The sequence below is a fragment of the Babylonia areolata genome, chromosome 5 (assembly GCF_041734735.1).
Source record: "Babylonia areolata isolate BAREFJ2019XMU chromosome 5, ASM4173473v1, whole genome shotgun sequence".
Taxonomy (NCBI): domain Eukaryota; kingdom Metazoa; phylum Mollusca; class Gastropoda; order Neogastropoda; family Buccinidae; genus Babylonia; species Babylonia areolata.
The window spans coordinates 24,007,246-24,024,745 of NC_134880.1; positions in this window are offsets into that span (position 1 = coordinate 24,007,246).

The window sequence follows — 17,500 nt, forward strand, 5'->3', positions numbered from 1 at the left end:
ATCATTTAAGCATCTGGTAATGCATCAATTGAAGAAGAAAAAAAAAGTGTTTGCAATATCGACCATGCTCAAAGGTTTCTTTGATTGCTTTCCATGGCGAACTTCTTCTTTGATCCCCTGGAACTTTGAATATGATGTAGAACTTAGAACTTTCATTTTACCCTTAAAGTAAATGTTGAAAAGCCCCATGATTTCATCAATCCCTTCATGGTGGAATCGGTAAAAGCAAACTCTGGTGTTGATCGCACAGCGATAAATCTTCTTCTTAGTTCATGGGCGGCAATTTCCACGTTCACTCGTATGTACAAGAGTGGGCTTTTACGTGTATGACCGTTTTGACCCCACCATATAGGCAGCCATTCTCCGTTTTCGTGGGGTGCATGCTGGGTATGTTCCCCACCGAACGCTGACATGGATTACAGTATCTTTAACGTGCGTATCTGATCTTCTGGTTGCGTATACACACAAAGGGGGTTCAGGCACAAGCAGGACGGGCGCAATAGCCGAGTGGATAAAGCGTTGGACTTTCAGTCTGAGGGTCCCGGGTTCGAATCTCGGTAACTGCGCCTGATGGGTAAAGGGTGGAGATTTTTTTTTCCGATCTTCCAGGTCAACAGATCGATAGATAAAAATGACGATATTCTTTTTTTCTGAGGCAAAGAGTTAGAGGTGTGGTTGGCTTTTATCTTGTTTTGAAAGTTGAAGAAGTTCTCATCGTGAAAGGACAACAACAAAAATCTATTACTTCGGCTGACCCAAGTCTCCCCATCAATGTTTCGCAGATATTGCTGGCCTTCCAGTCATTGAGTTCATTGTTTTCAAAGTTTACAAAGCTGCATAGTTTGCTTTAACTCACTCAGTACGGCCAGTCCTCTTTTCTCCTCTACACAGACCCCTCGGATGTCCAGTGGGTGTCTGAATGACCCAACCTTTAGCTTCCGTCGTCAGAACTGTGGTATTCTTTGTGAACATTCACCTCTTCAGTATAAGAGCGTTCCGCTTGCAATATTTTGATGATGGTAATTGGGATGAAACGCTGTTAACGTCGTCTCTTTCGGCGTTCGTATGGAGAGAGTTAAAGCTCTTACGGCTGACATCATCAAGCATTGTGTGCTGCAGATAGCTCAGTTTTCAGAAGTTGGCACAATATGAGTTGATGGATCCGAGCACCTTGAGGATTTCAAGATATTGAATACTTGAACTCGAACTGGACGCGTTCTCCACACATTCCTTTGAGGGTGTATGATTCTCCACCGGTCAGTTCAGGAAGAATTCATTCATTCCCAGCCGGTGTAACATGGAAATCCTTTAAAACCAGCACCATTCTTCGAGAGATGCTCACACACACACACACACACACACACACACACACACACACACACACACACACAACACACACACACACACACAAAACGGATGTTTTTTGTGTCTCAAGAGTGCCATGGATGTTGCATACATCTCAAACTACTCAAAGCGATGTATCGTAGAAGCGCATGCAATGAATGCTGTTGTTGTTGTGTGTTGTTGTTTTTTTTCTTCTTTAAAATAGCAAGTATCACAAGACCATTTGTTGGACACATTTTGCATGGTGCATTTCCATTGGTGTTGAAATGAATAGAGAGCTTAAAACGTATGCCATGTTTTCCAAGTTCCTTTTACTTACTGAAGAAACAAAAGCTTTGTTCGACACTTTTGTATTAAAACTCCTTTCACTTCATACTCTGTTCTTGAAATGTTATCTGATTGATTTCCTGAAACCCAATCTTATTGGAATCTGCAGTTCAACAAGAAAATATTGGTAATCCGAGACAACTCATTATTTCTTCTTTTTTTATCGAAACGCACGTCAGAAATAATCTATGAAGAAAGAAGTAGACTGCAAGTGGGGTTGGGAATGTGAGAGAGAGAGAGAGAGAGAGAGAGAGAGAGAGAGAGAGAGAGAGAGACAGAGAGAGAGAGAGACTCCAAGCAAGACTCGAGTAGTTCAATGACGTAAGTAAGCAAATTCATCACGTAAGAAAACCTGCATTCTCCCTTCTTTCCCTTCACTCTACACATTGACGCTGTTTACACTCGGAAAGAGAGAGAGAGAGAGAGAGAGAGAGAGAGAGAGAGAGAACAAAAAACAGGAGGAGATAGATAAGTAACTACTGAAAGACACGGCATTTAGAGACAGACAGACAGACAGACAGAGACAGGGACAGCCAGAAAGACAGAGACTGACCAGACAGACAATAAACTACAGAGACAACAAAATGTGTTCTCCCACCCCAGTAACCACGAAGCGTGATTGAATTCCTATCCACCACTCCCTCACCCTCCCTCCCCTGTACCCTCCCTCCCCCATCCCCCCCACCCCCACCCCTCAACCCTCCCTCCTTCTCCTACCGATACTGAAGATTCATTCCGACCACTATATTTCTTCCTGCAGTTGAGAAACGAAACTCACAGGCGCTGGGGGGACTCATTCTCTGTAGCTATCTGTTGACCTAAACTTAATTACATCTCTATTAAAAGAGATCGATGACCCCTCAGGGGAGGGCGAGAGCGGGGTGAGGGTTGGGGGTGTGGGTGGGAGTGTGGGGGGGGGGCATGGGGAAAGGGCTAAAATCCCCTCGCGTATACACCGGCGGGCTGAAAAGCCAATGTGGACAGATATATTACCCCGGAGTGTATGTAGCGAAACCTGTTTTGGCAGTGTAGGTCTGTATAGGGGTTTGGACCTTTGAGGCATAAGAAGCTGGACGAAATTAAAACTAGGCTACATCTACTTCTCTCTCTCTCTCTCTCTCTCTCTCTCTCTCTCTCTCTCTCTCTCTCTCTCTCATTGAGATACTCTGTATATGTGTGTGCGTGTGTGAGGGGAAGGGGCGAGGGGTGAAAGACTGTGTGTGTGTGTGTGTGTGTGTGTGTGTGTGTGTGTGTGTGTGTGTGTGTGTGTGTGTGTGTGTGTGTGTGTGTGTGTGTGTGAGAAAGAGAGAGAGAATATGTAAATATGTAACATATGGCGCGAACTCCGCATTGTGGGTTCTAAAGGGTCTCCCATGAAACGATACACTCACAATAGCAGGCCAGCATTATGGCATACATCAACGTATTGTGGCATACGAGTAACACACACACACACACACACACACACACACACACACACACACACACACACACACACACACACATTCACACACACACACACACACGCGTGTATATATGTCTCTCTCTCAATATATATGTCATTTTTGTTTGTTAGATTGTTCATTATTTATTTGTCTATCTTAATTTATATTATTTTCCCCGTCAATGTCTGTCTAAGCGCGTTGGGTTACGCTGTTGGTCAAATGAGGCATCTGCTTAGCAAATATATGGTGTAGCATGTATGGAGTTGTATGAACGTAGTGAAGCCTCCTTGAGCAACTGAACTGAAGTATATAAAGGGGTGTGGAGAGGGTTGGAGGAGGGGGGGAGGGGCTACAATGGTCAGGACAAGAGATGCAAATGTGCAACCTTACACACTAAGCCATCAGAAATGATGGAAGAAGCACTGAGACCAGAGAAGTTCCTACGCTACTCTATTTGTTTGTTTAGGATGGCTGTTTCAGTGGACTGGGTAATGCACTTTATAGGATGTACGAAAGATTATAGAAACAGGCGCGTGACACTGACTGTTGGATGGGAGAAATACATGTAGTGTTCCAACCGGGTGTTGGTCATGGACGAACTTCGGTATGTGCGTAGTCTGCCGCTGTTGCAGTGGTTGGGTCAGTGGAGCGTTGGTGTTGTCAGAATGGTCTTCTTCAGCGTTCCCAGGCCACGTTCAGAGTAGGTTACAAAGTCCGCAATCCACTGGAGCTTTGTAGCCGTTCCCTACAACTCGTCCTGGAGCGCTGCGGAACTGGGCCAGGTCTAGCGCCTCAGCTCTTTGTGTAGAGGGCAGGACGTGGGCTGGAATTTGAGGAGCGGTGTCACACGGACATTGGTCTGCATGGGAAATGTTCAGCTTGAAGAGAAGACTGGTCAGTTTGGAGGGTGGAAGCTGACTGACGTGACCACTGGTTGCTGGCTGCACCTTTCTTTGATGCCTGAACACCGGGGAGTTGTTTAACAGCGAGCGTCGTCTGCTCCCGCTTGCAGGAGTAACTGCCGTTTGGTGATAGCAGTCCTAGGGTCTATGTCTGCGATGCCTCGTTTCACAACACTCTTGACAATGACCCCAAGCACAGTTGTGACTTCCCATGGAGTCGGTCCTGAAACACTCTTCCTGAAGTTATTGTATTGTATTGTATTGTATTGTATTGTATTGTTTTGTATTACTCTTTTTGTCACAACAGATTTCTCTGTGAAATTCGGGCTGCTCTCCCCAGAGAAAGCGCGTTGCTGCACTAAGAGCGCCACATTTGCTTTTCTTTGTGTTTTTGTTTTTTTTTTTTCCTGTCTGCAGTTTTGTTGCTGTTGTTTTTCCTGTCAAGTTGATTTTTCTACAGAATTTTGCCAGGGACAACCCTTTTGTTGCCGTAGGTTCTTTTACGCGCTCTAAGTGCATTGTGCAGACCGGACCTCGGTTTATCGTCTCATCCAAATGGCTGGCGTCCAGACCACCACTCAAGGTCTAGTGGAGGGGGAGAAAATACTGGCGACTATGACGGGATTCGAACCAGTGCGCTCATAATTTTTATTCTCTTGCTTCCTAAGCGGGCGCGTTACCTCTAGGCCATCATTCATGACAGGTCATATACTTTTTTCGTTTCTTTTTGTTACTTCACCTCCTGCCCCAGTTTAACTCCAACCCATTCATCCACTGGGAAAATCTGGATTTGGCAAATATGCTCCTTTTGAAAAAAAGAAAAAGAAAAAATCGCTTAGCATGGCACTTGCAAGACAAGATACCAAAAACATAGTGTTTTCTGGGCTGACCACCGATAGCTCCCTTCCAAACCTTATCTATTCCCTTCCATCCGACTGCTGAGCAATGACACGCAATGTTGACAGAACATGATTATCGCACTTTACAAAGGAGGGTCAGTTTGGGAAAAGAACTAGAATGACTCCATTTTATGTCCCTAAAAGACTACTGGAATTATTCCAGGGACAGTATTAGCTAAAAGCCTTTGGTCGCTGTAGTCGCCGCTCGGCGACTTGCAGCGAAAACACCACAGTCGCCGCTCGGCTACCAAGAATGCTGCTGTCGCCGGTCGGCGACTTGAGCATTAGAGTTAACAAACTTGCGCTACTCTTCAAAAAACAACACCAAACTTAGTCAGCAGCACTTCCCTCCACATTTATCGGAAACATCCCTCGTGTTGTTGAACCAACTGTCGTGCGGTTTGGAGCGGCTTTCAGGGGTTTTTGTCAACATAGTTTGAACGATGGCGAGGTCTTCAACCAGTTCAGATTGTAACCAGCAGTCACGCTTTAGACTACGCTATACGGGACTGCAAGCTGCAAGTGTAATTAAAAGGCATTTGGCAGAAAATGATTTTGCCTCTGACAATAACAGTGAAGAAGAATTCGTGCCACATGGCAGTGAAAAAACGAGTACCCCACATTCCCACTGGCTGCTCTGCTACACAGCCGGTTTTCAGCTGTACTGACTTGGTGCAGCTTGAACATAGCTGGTGATGTAAGGGATTAATGCCCGACAATGACTTCCCCCGGGAGTTGTTTTGTTGTTGTTGTTGTTGATGTTTAGGCGGGTGGGTGGGTGGGTGTAGGGAGATGGGTGGCCGGTCCTGAATCTACTCCACGTGCGTTAAAGTGGAGTTAATTATTTAACCATAGCAGTGCCCCAGAATGACTGTCGGAGTAGGAAAGACACCAACCCATGGGCTTTTTTTTTTGTTTGTTTCTTTGTTGTTGTTTTGTTGTTGTTTTTCAAGCATTATATTAAGTTATGCTTTCTTGACTGATTTCACTGTATAACTGTAAGGGAGGGAAGTCATTTTAGGACAAGGGTTGTAATCGTGCCAGGCAAACTCCATGCTGGAATCATTTCAGGCCTTCCCCACCAAAACAAATGAATAAATAAATAGATAAATCAACCAATAAATAAATAAATAAATAATAAAAATGAAGCGCAAACAAAAGAATAAAAACAATTAATAGAACAAAACTCCATGGACTTAATTTGAGGTCATTTCAGGCCTACCCCCACCAAAACAAATGAATGAATAAATAGATAAATAAATAAATAATAAAAATGAAGAACAAACAAAAGAATTAAAAAAACAATTAATAAAAAAAAAAACCTCCATGGACTTAATTTGAGGGAGGGGTCATTCTGAGGCGTTACACCGTCAGAGAGGGAGAGAAAGAAACGGAAGAAAGAACCTAAACATGAAAAGAGCTGCAGAGTGAGTGAGGTGGCGACAGGCGGAAATCGAACCTCATGTAGTAAATGACTTGAGACTACAGCTCTGCACGCGCTGCACGCATCTAACATTTTCCGTTTGCACCCAAAACCACTATCCCCATACCCCTCCTCCCCGCCAGATGTGCTTTAATTTCAACCATCTGCTGGGGCAGCAAAACTATGGGGTTTCTTCTATCTGGTCTTCTTCTTCTTCTTCTGCGTTCGTGGGCTTCAACTCCCACGTTCACTCGTATATACGCGAGTGGGCTTTTACGTGTATGACCGTTTTTACGTGTAGGCAGCCATACTCCGTTTTCGGGGGTGTGCATGCTGGGTATGTTCTTGTTTCCATAACCCACCGAACGCTGACATGGATTACAGGATCTTTAACGTGCGTATTTGATCTTATGCTTGCGCATACACACGAAGGGGGTTCAGGCACTGGCAGGTCTACACATATGTTGACCTGGGAGATCGTAAAAACCTCCACCCTTTACCCACCAGGCGCCGTTACCGAGATTCGAACCCGAGACCATCAGATCGAAAGCCCAACGCTTTAACCATTCGGCTATGGCGCCATGCTTCCATCTGGTCTGTTCTTGTTCCTCTTTTCTCCACATCTCTTATGTTGTCTTTTTTCTCCTTTCCTTCATGAGTCCTTCTTCCAACCCATGAAGCATTTCGAAGCACTCAGCTTTTGCTAGGCACCATTCAGGGGTTCAGTGCTAAACTCCAGGCTAAGTTGGTGTTGGCCACTTCGTTACAAACTGGAGGAAAGAGGAACGAGGGCGGAGAATGATCGCACACGATTGTTCTACTTCTATCAATAACAAAAACATTAGTAGTAGTAGTAGTAGTAGTAGTAGTGAAGAAAGAGGGCGGAGAATGATCGCACACGATTGTTCTACTTCTATCGATAACAAAAACATTAGTAGTAGTAGTAGTAGTAGTAGTAAAGAATATAATAGAATAGAATATGTCTTTATTACCAAGTGTACCGGGGTCACAAGGAATATTGGGGGGTGGGGGGGGGGGGGAGATAGTACATAACAAGATACGAACAAAAATCGAAAATCATACACAAACTCACGTTTGAACAGAAACTGCATATTACATGTGGATTGGGGCTGATGACTAGATATTCAGGTAGATGGTTGTCAAGGCCTAATAACTAAGCGCGTTGGGTTACGCTGCTGGTCAGGCATCTGCTTGGCAGAAGTGGTGTAGCGTATATGGATTTGACCGAACGCAGTGACGCCTCCTTGAGCTACTGAAACTGAAACTTTTTGCACATTTCTATTTATCACACTGGATTTGTTCGAGAGACATGGCATTGACTGCTTTGGGGGGAAAAAAGCTATAAAGAAAAATACTGCACTCTTTTGCCCTATTCCAGTTGCATGCTGAAAGCAATAAAGACGGGGTAATTCCGGTCTGCGAAGTAATATATGGAAATGGACAGTGTACAGGCTTTGATCGTCGCCCCTAGACCTTCTGAATCAATATAGCGTATGAATAAAGTCGGTTTTCAACGGTTTTACTGCCCACCTTCTGTGAGTTGCGACTTAGCCGGGTGTCATCGATTCTTCGAATTTTGCCATATTTCCGACTCTAAGTCTAAAAAAATAATAACAATAAAATAAGGCTTTCTGTGGAACATTTTAATTGATAGTGTTTCATTCTGCGGTGTGTGTGAATCACAAAAATTCATCGAAGGACCCATGTTTTCATAATCGACGCAACATGAGGTGAGCAATGGTGGTGTCTTCGAAAACATCGTATGCTTAGCGGCTCGCAGGAATTCTCAACAAATCCTAACAACAGTTAGTTTCCGCAGGATTTTCCGATGTAGTCGCATGGTACTTTACGAGTTCTGAGTCTGAAGAAGAGAATTCTGATGAAGATAGTGCATCTGTAGGAGATAACGGCGACAGCGAGCTTCCAGCATTAATTTAATAACCGCGACCTTGATAGCAGGGCGGCTGTGGCACAGATATCAGGTGAATACTGCAAAATGGAGTGAAAGCATGACCTGCTGTACACATATACTGTGACTCTATCCGAACATATTTAGGCACATAGACGTCTTCACACTTTCCTCGTTGGGCTACAAACAGCTATGAAATTAGGTCACCCTTCACGCACTGGCCTTGTCACAGTAACTGCAGATCTAAATGTTGTCTTTCCTTTTGAGCATCACTTTTGATTGTCAAACAATCAATGTGTTGTTGTGTTATGTACAATAATTATTTGTTTCAGACACTCTGCTTTAATGGATTTAGCACTAAACATGTAATTAGGTCACTATAAAACCAGATGACCTTGACCGGGTAACTCGTATCGTAAAATGATTTGAAGACAAACATAAAATGTGTAGCCAGAGACACCTGAATGAAAATATGCGGTGTTGCACACATGTACTGTGAACATTCTAAGGCACATAGACCAATCAGCACTTTCTTCAAATGGCTAAATTTAATCTTGAAATTATGACACAACACACGCTAACAACATTACAGTGACTGCTGGTCTATACAATTGTTGTTTATCTCACTACTTGTGACCATTTGTATTTGTATTTGTATTTATTTTTATCACAGCAGATTTCTCTGTGTGAAATTCGGGCTGCTCTCCCCAGGGAGAGCGCGTCGCTATACTACAGCGCCACCTTTTTCTTCTTTTTTTTTCTTTTTTTTTTCCAGCGTGCAGTTTTATTTGTTTTTCCTATCAAAGTGGATTTTTCTACAGAATTTTGCCACGAACAACCTCTTTGTGCCAGTGGGTTCTTTTACGTGCGCTAAGTGCATGCTGCACACGGGACCTCGGTTTATCGTCTTATCCGAATGACTAGCGTCCAGACCACCACTCAAGGTCTGGTGGAGGGGGAGAAAATATCGGCGGCTGAGCCCGTGATTCGAACCAGCGCGCTCAGATTCTCTCGCTTCCTAGGCGGATGCGTTACCTCTAGGCCATCACTCCACTAATACTGTGCTGCGTTAGATCTGTATTAGCTACATTCATAAACACTCTGATTACCTGGAATCTAACTGTATTTGTGTTGTTTAACTCACTCAGTACGGCCAGTCCTCTCTTCTCCTCTACACAGACCCCTCGGATGTCCAGTGGGTGTCTGAATGACCCAACCTTTAGCTTCCGTCGTCAGAATTGTGGTATTCTTTGTCAACATTCACCTCTTCAGTATAAGAGCCTTCCGCTTGCAATACTTTGATGATGGTAATTGGGGTGAAACGCTGTTAACGTCGTCTCTTTCGCCGTTCGTATGGAGAGAGTTAAAATCTATCAGCCACACACCAGGAGATTAATTAGATCTGTAATAAGGTCACAGCATGATGTGATGGCCTTGATCAGCAAATTCATAATTAGGCCTGGAAGATTATATCACTAATACCTGAGAAAACAACATCTATTCTAATAGGTTATGGCAACTGGGTATAACCATGCTATTGTAACTACCGAAACAGATACTTCATAATGTGGGGAATTACAATAAGACAGTTCTCCTCGATTCAAATCATTATTTACTATGATACTAAAAAGCATTAAAAAATAAATTAAAAAAAATAGATGCAGGGAGAGAGACATAAAGGGAAACAAGAGAGATTGGTGGGGTGCTCATGCAGAGACAGAGACAGAGAAAGATATGAAAAAAAAAACTTTTTTTTTTTTTTTAAAGGTTGACAGACACAGAGACAGATAGACAGAGGAGGCTGCAGGCATGGGAATACGATGTCACAGGTGCGGGAGGGGGGTGTGTGTGTGGGGGGGGGGAGATGGGGTCCAGGGTAGGTGGAGGCGGAGGGGTGCATATCTGCGGTGGCAGCTGCCAGTTAAAAAAAAAAAAAAAAAAAAAAAAAATCATAGGCCTATCATTTGGATCATGTTGAATTTAGCACGCGATACGCAACTTGATAATTTACACTGCGTTTACTACACATGCACGCTCCCCCTGCCTCTCTCTCTCTTTTTCTACTTCTTCTTCCACTTCATGCACTTCGCTTCCACGCTTATTATGATGGTTTCATTTGATATTTCACCATCGTTTATTCATTTGTTTGTTTATTTAGTTATCTGTTTATTTATTTGTTTGTTTATTTGTGGATTCGTTTATTTATGTGTTTGTTGATTCATCTGTTCATTCACTTATTTATTTTTTTCATATATGTATGTATTGATGTATTTATTTATTTCCTTATTCGTTGGTTTAAGTGTCTGTTTATTTATGCATTTATTTGTTTGTTTGTTTGTTTATACATTAATTTTTTCAATTGATTATTTGATTGATTGAATAATCAATGAACTAGTTTATGCATGTATTTATTTATTTGTTTGTTTATTATTCATTTTATTTACTTATTTATTCATTTATCTATCTATTTATTTACTTATTCATTTATTCATGCATTCATTTATTCGTTTATTTATTTTTTCTTTTTTTTCATTTATTTATTTATTTTTAGGAAGAGTTTAAAACCTCATTTCCCGTCTTTGTGTGTGTGTGTGTGTGTGTGTGTGTGTGTGTGTGTGTGTGTGTGTGTGTGTGTGTGTGTGTGTCTTTTTTGTCTTTTTTTTCATTTCTTTCTTCAATATTTTGCTTTTTTGTCATTGTGGAGTCCTCTGCTTCCTTTTCTATTTTCTCTTTTTTTTTCTTTCATAATTCTCTCTCTCTCTCCTTTTACTACATTCTTTTTTTTCTTGTTTTTTGGGGTGTTCTTTTTTATTTCTTTATTACTCGTTTTATATTTCTTAATTTTGATTTTTTTTCCTCTTTACTTTCTCAATTTTGCCCCCTCTAACACTGTTATCTATTTGGTTGAATGTTTCCACATTTTCTGGATTTCTCATTTTCTTTCTTTTCCTCTTTACTTCTTTCTTTCTTTCCTTCTCTTTTCCTTTTTCATGTATGTTCTTTTATTTTTCCTCTTTGCCTTTCTTTCTTGCTTTCTTTTGATTTCTTTCTGTCTGTCCCTTTCTTCTTTTTTTTTTCTTTTTTTTTTCCTTCTGCCAATTTCTTTCTTTCTTTCTTTCGTTCATTCTTTCTTTCTTTTTTTCTCGTGTGTTATTACGTTTACTTCCTGATACCTTAGTGAAGTCTAATTTTCTGGGGATTACCTCAGCAGCGAAATAAGCTAGAAATTAACAACGTGATGGACAAGACATTTGTGTGTGTGTGTGTGGGGTGGGGGCGGGGGGGGGGGTGGGTGGGTGGGTGGGTAGGTGTGGGTGTGGGTGTGTATGTGTGCGTGCGTGTGGGGGTTGTGAATGCAAAACTACTCGAGTAGGGTCTGTTCAATTCGTTGAACGTGGGCTAAATCTCGTCAGCCTGATTTTTGTATTCCCGGTACTTCATCTAGATGAAGTTTAGGATGGTTTTGTTAGGTGAACGTTTATCTCTGAGAAATTGGAGCTCTCAGTGACAAAATGTCATGGACACTGTTCTGCGTTGGAAACAAAACGTCGGAGCCAGAGACAGAGACACGGGGGGAGAGAGAGAAGGGGTGGGGTGGGGGGTGGAGTGCGTGTGTGTGTGTGTGTGTGTGTGAGGGGGGGGGGGGCAGAGAGAGATTTTCGGAGTGCACAATGATTGCAACCCCAAAGATACACACACACACACACACACACACACACACACACACACACACACAAAAAAACAACAACAACAACAAACAAACAAACTCGAACTCGAATGCTTTATTGACAGTAAAAGGATAAGCTACAAGTTTATTTTCACCATGCCTCTCTCTCTCTTAAAAAAAAAAAAAAAAAGGAAGAAAACAGGAGTGCAAAAAAGAAAGAGAACAGAAGGAGAGAATAAAGTGTGAGGAAAATGCAGACAGGATTAATTAAAACAAAACAAAAAAAGGAATAAACAGATAAGGGAGAGGAAAAAACAACAACAAAAAACAACACCAGTTTTATAACATTAATATCTTTTCTTGGAGGAGACAGAAAGTGTGGGAGAGGGAGGGAGGGAGAGAGAGAGAGAGAGGGCGAGTGAGACGGAGACAGAGACAGGGGGGTCGAAAAGAGGAAGTGACAAAATACCTTTCTTCTTCGTTCGTGGGCTGCAACTCCCACGTTCACTCGTATGTACACGAGTGGGCTTTTACGTGTATGACCGTTTTTGCCCCGCCATGTAGGCAGCCATACTCCGTTTTCGGGGATGTTCATACTGGGTATGTTCTTGTTTCCATTACCCACCGAACGCTGACATGGATTACAGGATCTTTAACGTGCGTATTTGACCTTCTGCTGGCGTATACACACGAAGAGGGTTCAGGCACAAGCAGGTTTGCACATATGTTGTCCTTGGAGATCTGAAAAATTTTCCACACTTTGCCCACCAGGCGCCGTTACCGAGATTCGAACCCGGGACCATCAGATTGAAAATCCAACGCTTTAACCACTCGGCTATTGTGCCCAATACAAGACATCTAAAGATGGCCAAGAAACACGAAAATGTCGACAGGACAGCTCCATCACAAAGCCACAGACACCGCAGAATTTCCGTCACACACAACATACACGAATGTAGACACCGACATTTATCTATGATAACTAGTATCACTTTTAAAGTGGAAAGACATAAAATTGAAAACTTCTACTGACTCTTGACGAGGATTACCTCATCCAACTCTTACCCACCTTCTCTCTCTCTCTCTCTCTCTCTCTCTCTGAAAAAAAAAAAGCTTCGGTTACTCCACTACCCTCATGAAACAAAAATTCGCCTAGTTTCGTTTCTCTCTCTCTCTTTCTCTGTCTCTGTCTCTCTGTCTCAGCGGTCTCTGTTTATCTCTCATCCCTCCGTGTCTCTGAGACTGTGTCAGTGCATATATCTCTCTCTGTCTCTCGCTCTATGTGTGTGTGTGTGTCTCTCTCAGTCGCTCTCTCTGTCTCCATCTGTTTGTATATCTTTCTCTCCCTCCTCTCTCTTTCTCTCTCTCTCTGTCTCTATTTATCTCCTCCTATCTCTATCTCGCTCTCTTTCTCTCCCTCCTCTCTCTCTCTCTCTCTCGTCCTGTTTGTCACTCTCATTTTATCCTCTCTGCTTTTAAACAAACAAAAAAACATTGTGTTTCACGTGTGTTTCAAGTGTCCCAGATCTGTTGATCTAAAAACCGCTGCAACAACAGCCTTTCAGGCAAGCTGGTTTTTTTTTGTGGGGACTTGACAGGAATGCTGCCATGTATTGCGAATCTGTTCACTTATTTGGTCTTAGGGGTTGAAGTGAGAATACAAAATGATTTAGTTTATGGAGAAACCAATCGATACCCAATCTTATGTTAATTCTGCTGTTAAATGCATTCGCTATTGGTTAACATCACTGAAAATGAATATTCATAGACTGCCATGCAAATTTTACAATATGTTATATGATTTAGACCTAAGAGGCAAACGAAATTGGGTGTCAAATGTATGAATGTGTTTGTATCAATTTGGATTTGGGTATGTAGGTGATGAGAATAGATTTGTACAAATATTTCGCCAAAGATTGATAAATTGTAGATGGCAAGAGTGGGAAAGCACCAATCAATCAAGTGAAAGGTTTAGTACGTATAGAATATATATGTTTAGTCATACATTGAACAGACACCTGTGATGTACTCTGTCTGACCAGATTCAGATTTGGTATTTCTGATATAAAAGTACACCTATATGTCGTTATAAAACCATGAATAATTCAGAATTATCATGTCTTCTGTGCAAGGAATCCAGAGAGGACAAATTCATTTTGTTCTGAAATGTCGTGCCCTAACAGACCTCCGAGTTAAATTCATCCCGAAGATATACCATACATACCAATATCTGTTGAGATTATGTTTATTGATGTCATCGACCCATAATGAAACAATGTGCAGTCTAGCTTTGTATTTATCGCGAGTACTTTAGCTGAGAGAAACACTAGTATCCCAATTGTTGTGGTGTTGTTTTCACATAGTTGTAGTAACGCGTGTTAAACTCTATTATCACCCCCTGTTCATATGGGGCAGTGGCCTTCAATGAATAATTTTTTTATATCAGCTGAAATCTGAATCAATCTCTCTCTCTCTCTCTCTCTCTCTCTCTCTCTCTCTCTCTCTCTCTCTCAGCGAGGAACCATTTTTCTCCCAGTTGACATCAAGGTTGTTTTGATTTTTGTTGTTGTTCTTCTTTTTTTGTTTTTCTCTCCCCTTTCCACCAGCGCATTCACGGTCACACACAGAAAACGCACTCACGCATTGCAATGCTGCTAGAACTTAGCTTGATAACTGTTTCAGCTACCACTCCCACCACCCGATCCCCCTCCCCCCAACTCGCCCCCCCTCCCCCTCCCCGGACACCCTCCCCCTTCCCCTTGACGTTTGTAGTCCAAGCCCTTTTGAATGACACAAAACACGGTAGTCGTAGTTTGGACAGCGTCAGACAAACACTACCCTACACACACATTCTCTAATCTTCTTAGCAACAGCTAAGTCTTCGTCGACACGTTTGAGGATCGGCTCACTAATCCCGTAACTCCTGAATGGCTGGCATGCCTTGTCCATTAACTCCCCTCTCGCGCGCGCGTCTCTCGTGAGGGTAGGGGGTGGGGGATTATTGTTAGGAATACAAGCAGTGTTTCTTTTTATGCGCTTCCAGGAGTCAGCCCCTCCCCCTCCCCCCTACCTCCCTCCCCTCGAACAACATGACCCTGACCCATGTTGTATAAGGCGATTTTTGCAGCGCTAAGTTTATTTCCAGTTGAGAATGTTCGTAAGTTAGTAGAGTTTACCGTGGAGTTATGAACACTATCAATGATAAGCAAACTTAGCGCTTTGGTTTCGCTCATGCAACCCACCTCTGAACAACCTGACCTTAAAGATGTGTGTGTGTGTGTGTGTGTGTGTGTGTGTGTGTGTGTGTGTGTGTGTGTGTGTGTGTGTGTGTGTGTGTGTGCGTGTGTGTGTATATATATATATATATGTGTGTGTGTGTGTGTGTGTGTGTGTGTGTGTGTGTGTGTGTGCGTGCGTGCGCGTGCGCATCAATTATCAAAATTAACCCTTACGGAACGTGGTACACGCGAGAGAGAGAGAGAGAGAGAGGGAGAAAGAGAGAGAGAAGGCGCAGGCAGGTCGAAGATATGAATGAGTGAAATGATTCCACACGTCAAACAGCAAGGGTCTCCACGCCTCTCCACAACTACCACCGCATTCTTCTTCTAGCGTCAAAGCATCCGAGAACCGAAGAAGGAATTCTTCTATGCACAGGCTGAAACGCAGATTCGGTAGGAGTGGGGATGATTAAGGGGCAGTTAATTAAGTCTGTTCCAACGAATCGCTTCCCCTGACTTTCCCTTTCCCTTTCCCAGTCCTCATGAATCAAGGAGGCCTGCCTGTCTTCCCTTCAATGTTTTTCACTGTCTGCCGTCAATAATTCAGACCGGAGAGGTCGCTGTGGGAGCGGCTGGTTGGGGAAGGGGGGGGGCGGTGGGTGGGCAATAAATTCGTAGGGCATTGGTCACTTTGGTGCGAGGAAGGTGGCAGTGTGGTTGGAGGATTTATCGTTATGTGTATCAGATCTATCAATCTACTGATCAGTCAATCGATTTCTATCTTTTAACGTCTTTTTACATATGTGGTTGCATAATTATTAATGCGGTTTTTGTGCATGTGCGTTTAAATTGTCGCGCATGTCTGTATTCGTGAAACAATAAACAGGGACAGGGAGACAACGTTCACAATCACACAGGCAAGATGTTACGTCTTTAATGTTGCGAAAACAAGAGAACGCTGGCCATTAAGGAGAAGCGTGAGCGAAGGAAGCAGGGCTCAACTTCTAGATACGTTTTCCCTTGCAACACCTGTGGGAAGTGCTGCGCATCCAGAATCGGCCTCTTCTCCCATACGAAGACACACACCGACAGATAAGCCTGCCTGCCTACTCGTCCGTCGGTCCGATGCGAGACTTTATTATTAGCAGTTTAGTTTCAGCACCACCACCACCAGCACCACCACCACCCCAACTCCTCGCCTTGTCTTTTCTTCCAGCTCTTATGAATGACACACAACACAACACAACACCGGGCAGTTTTCACAGCAGTTGCTGCTGCTGCTCTCTAATCCTGTTAGCAATGGCAGAGTCAGGGATACTTGGCTGATCAGATGAGCTAATTGTGTAATCTACCGATCGCTGGTATACTTTGTCCTGTCTCGTGTCAATTATTTTCTTCGTGTGTGTATTGGGGTCAGTCAACTGAGCAATGCCAGCAGTGTTAAATTCTGGCGGTCTCCTATCCCTCATTGCTTATGGGTGTGTTCTTTTCTCTTTTAGGCACAGTTAAACGCTCAGTTACACATATTCGTACCCACATACACAACAGGGATAAATACATACATACATACATACATACATACATACATACATACATACATACACGCACGCACAAACAAGCAACCACACACACACGCGCGCATGCATACTCAAGCGCGTGCACGCGCGCGCGCGCACACACACACACAACACAACAAGTGTAACATCCTGGAAGACGAAATCCATCTTCTTGATCATTGTATTAAATATAAAACCTTAAGGCAACAATTTTTAAAGGATACTCAAAATTCGAATAACACAGGACATATTCCCAGTCAGGTGATGCTAACAAATGATGAATATATACAAACAAGATTGGGAAAATTTGTTTATGAATGCTGCTGCAATTTACTGCATTAACTGATTGATTAATTGTGTTATTTTTTTTTCATTCGTTCATTCGTTTACCATTGCACTTGTGTCTTATAAACCTTACGGTTTCATGACAATAAAATATATTCTATTCTATTCTATTCTATTCACACACACACACACACACACACACACACACACACACACACACACACACACACACACACACACACACACACACACACACACACACATACTAACTCACACTCTCACATATGCATACACAGACATTTACACACGAATATACAACATAAGCATACACATACATACACTCACTGGCACACACGCATCAACCACTGACTCAGAGAGAGAGAGAGAGAGAGAGAGAGAGAGAGAGAGAGAGAGAGAGAGAATTAATCATTGAAATTTAATCAGCGACATTTCATTAATGAACGCCGAAACTGAAACCCAAGCGTATTCAAATCTGCGATTCGA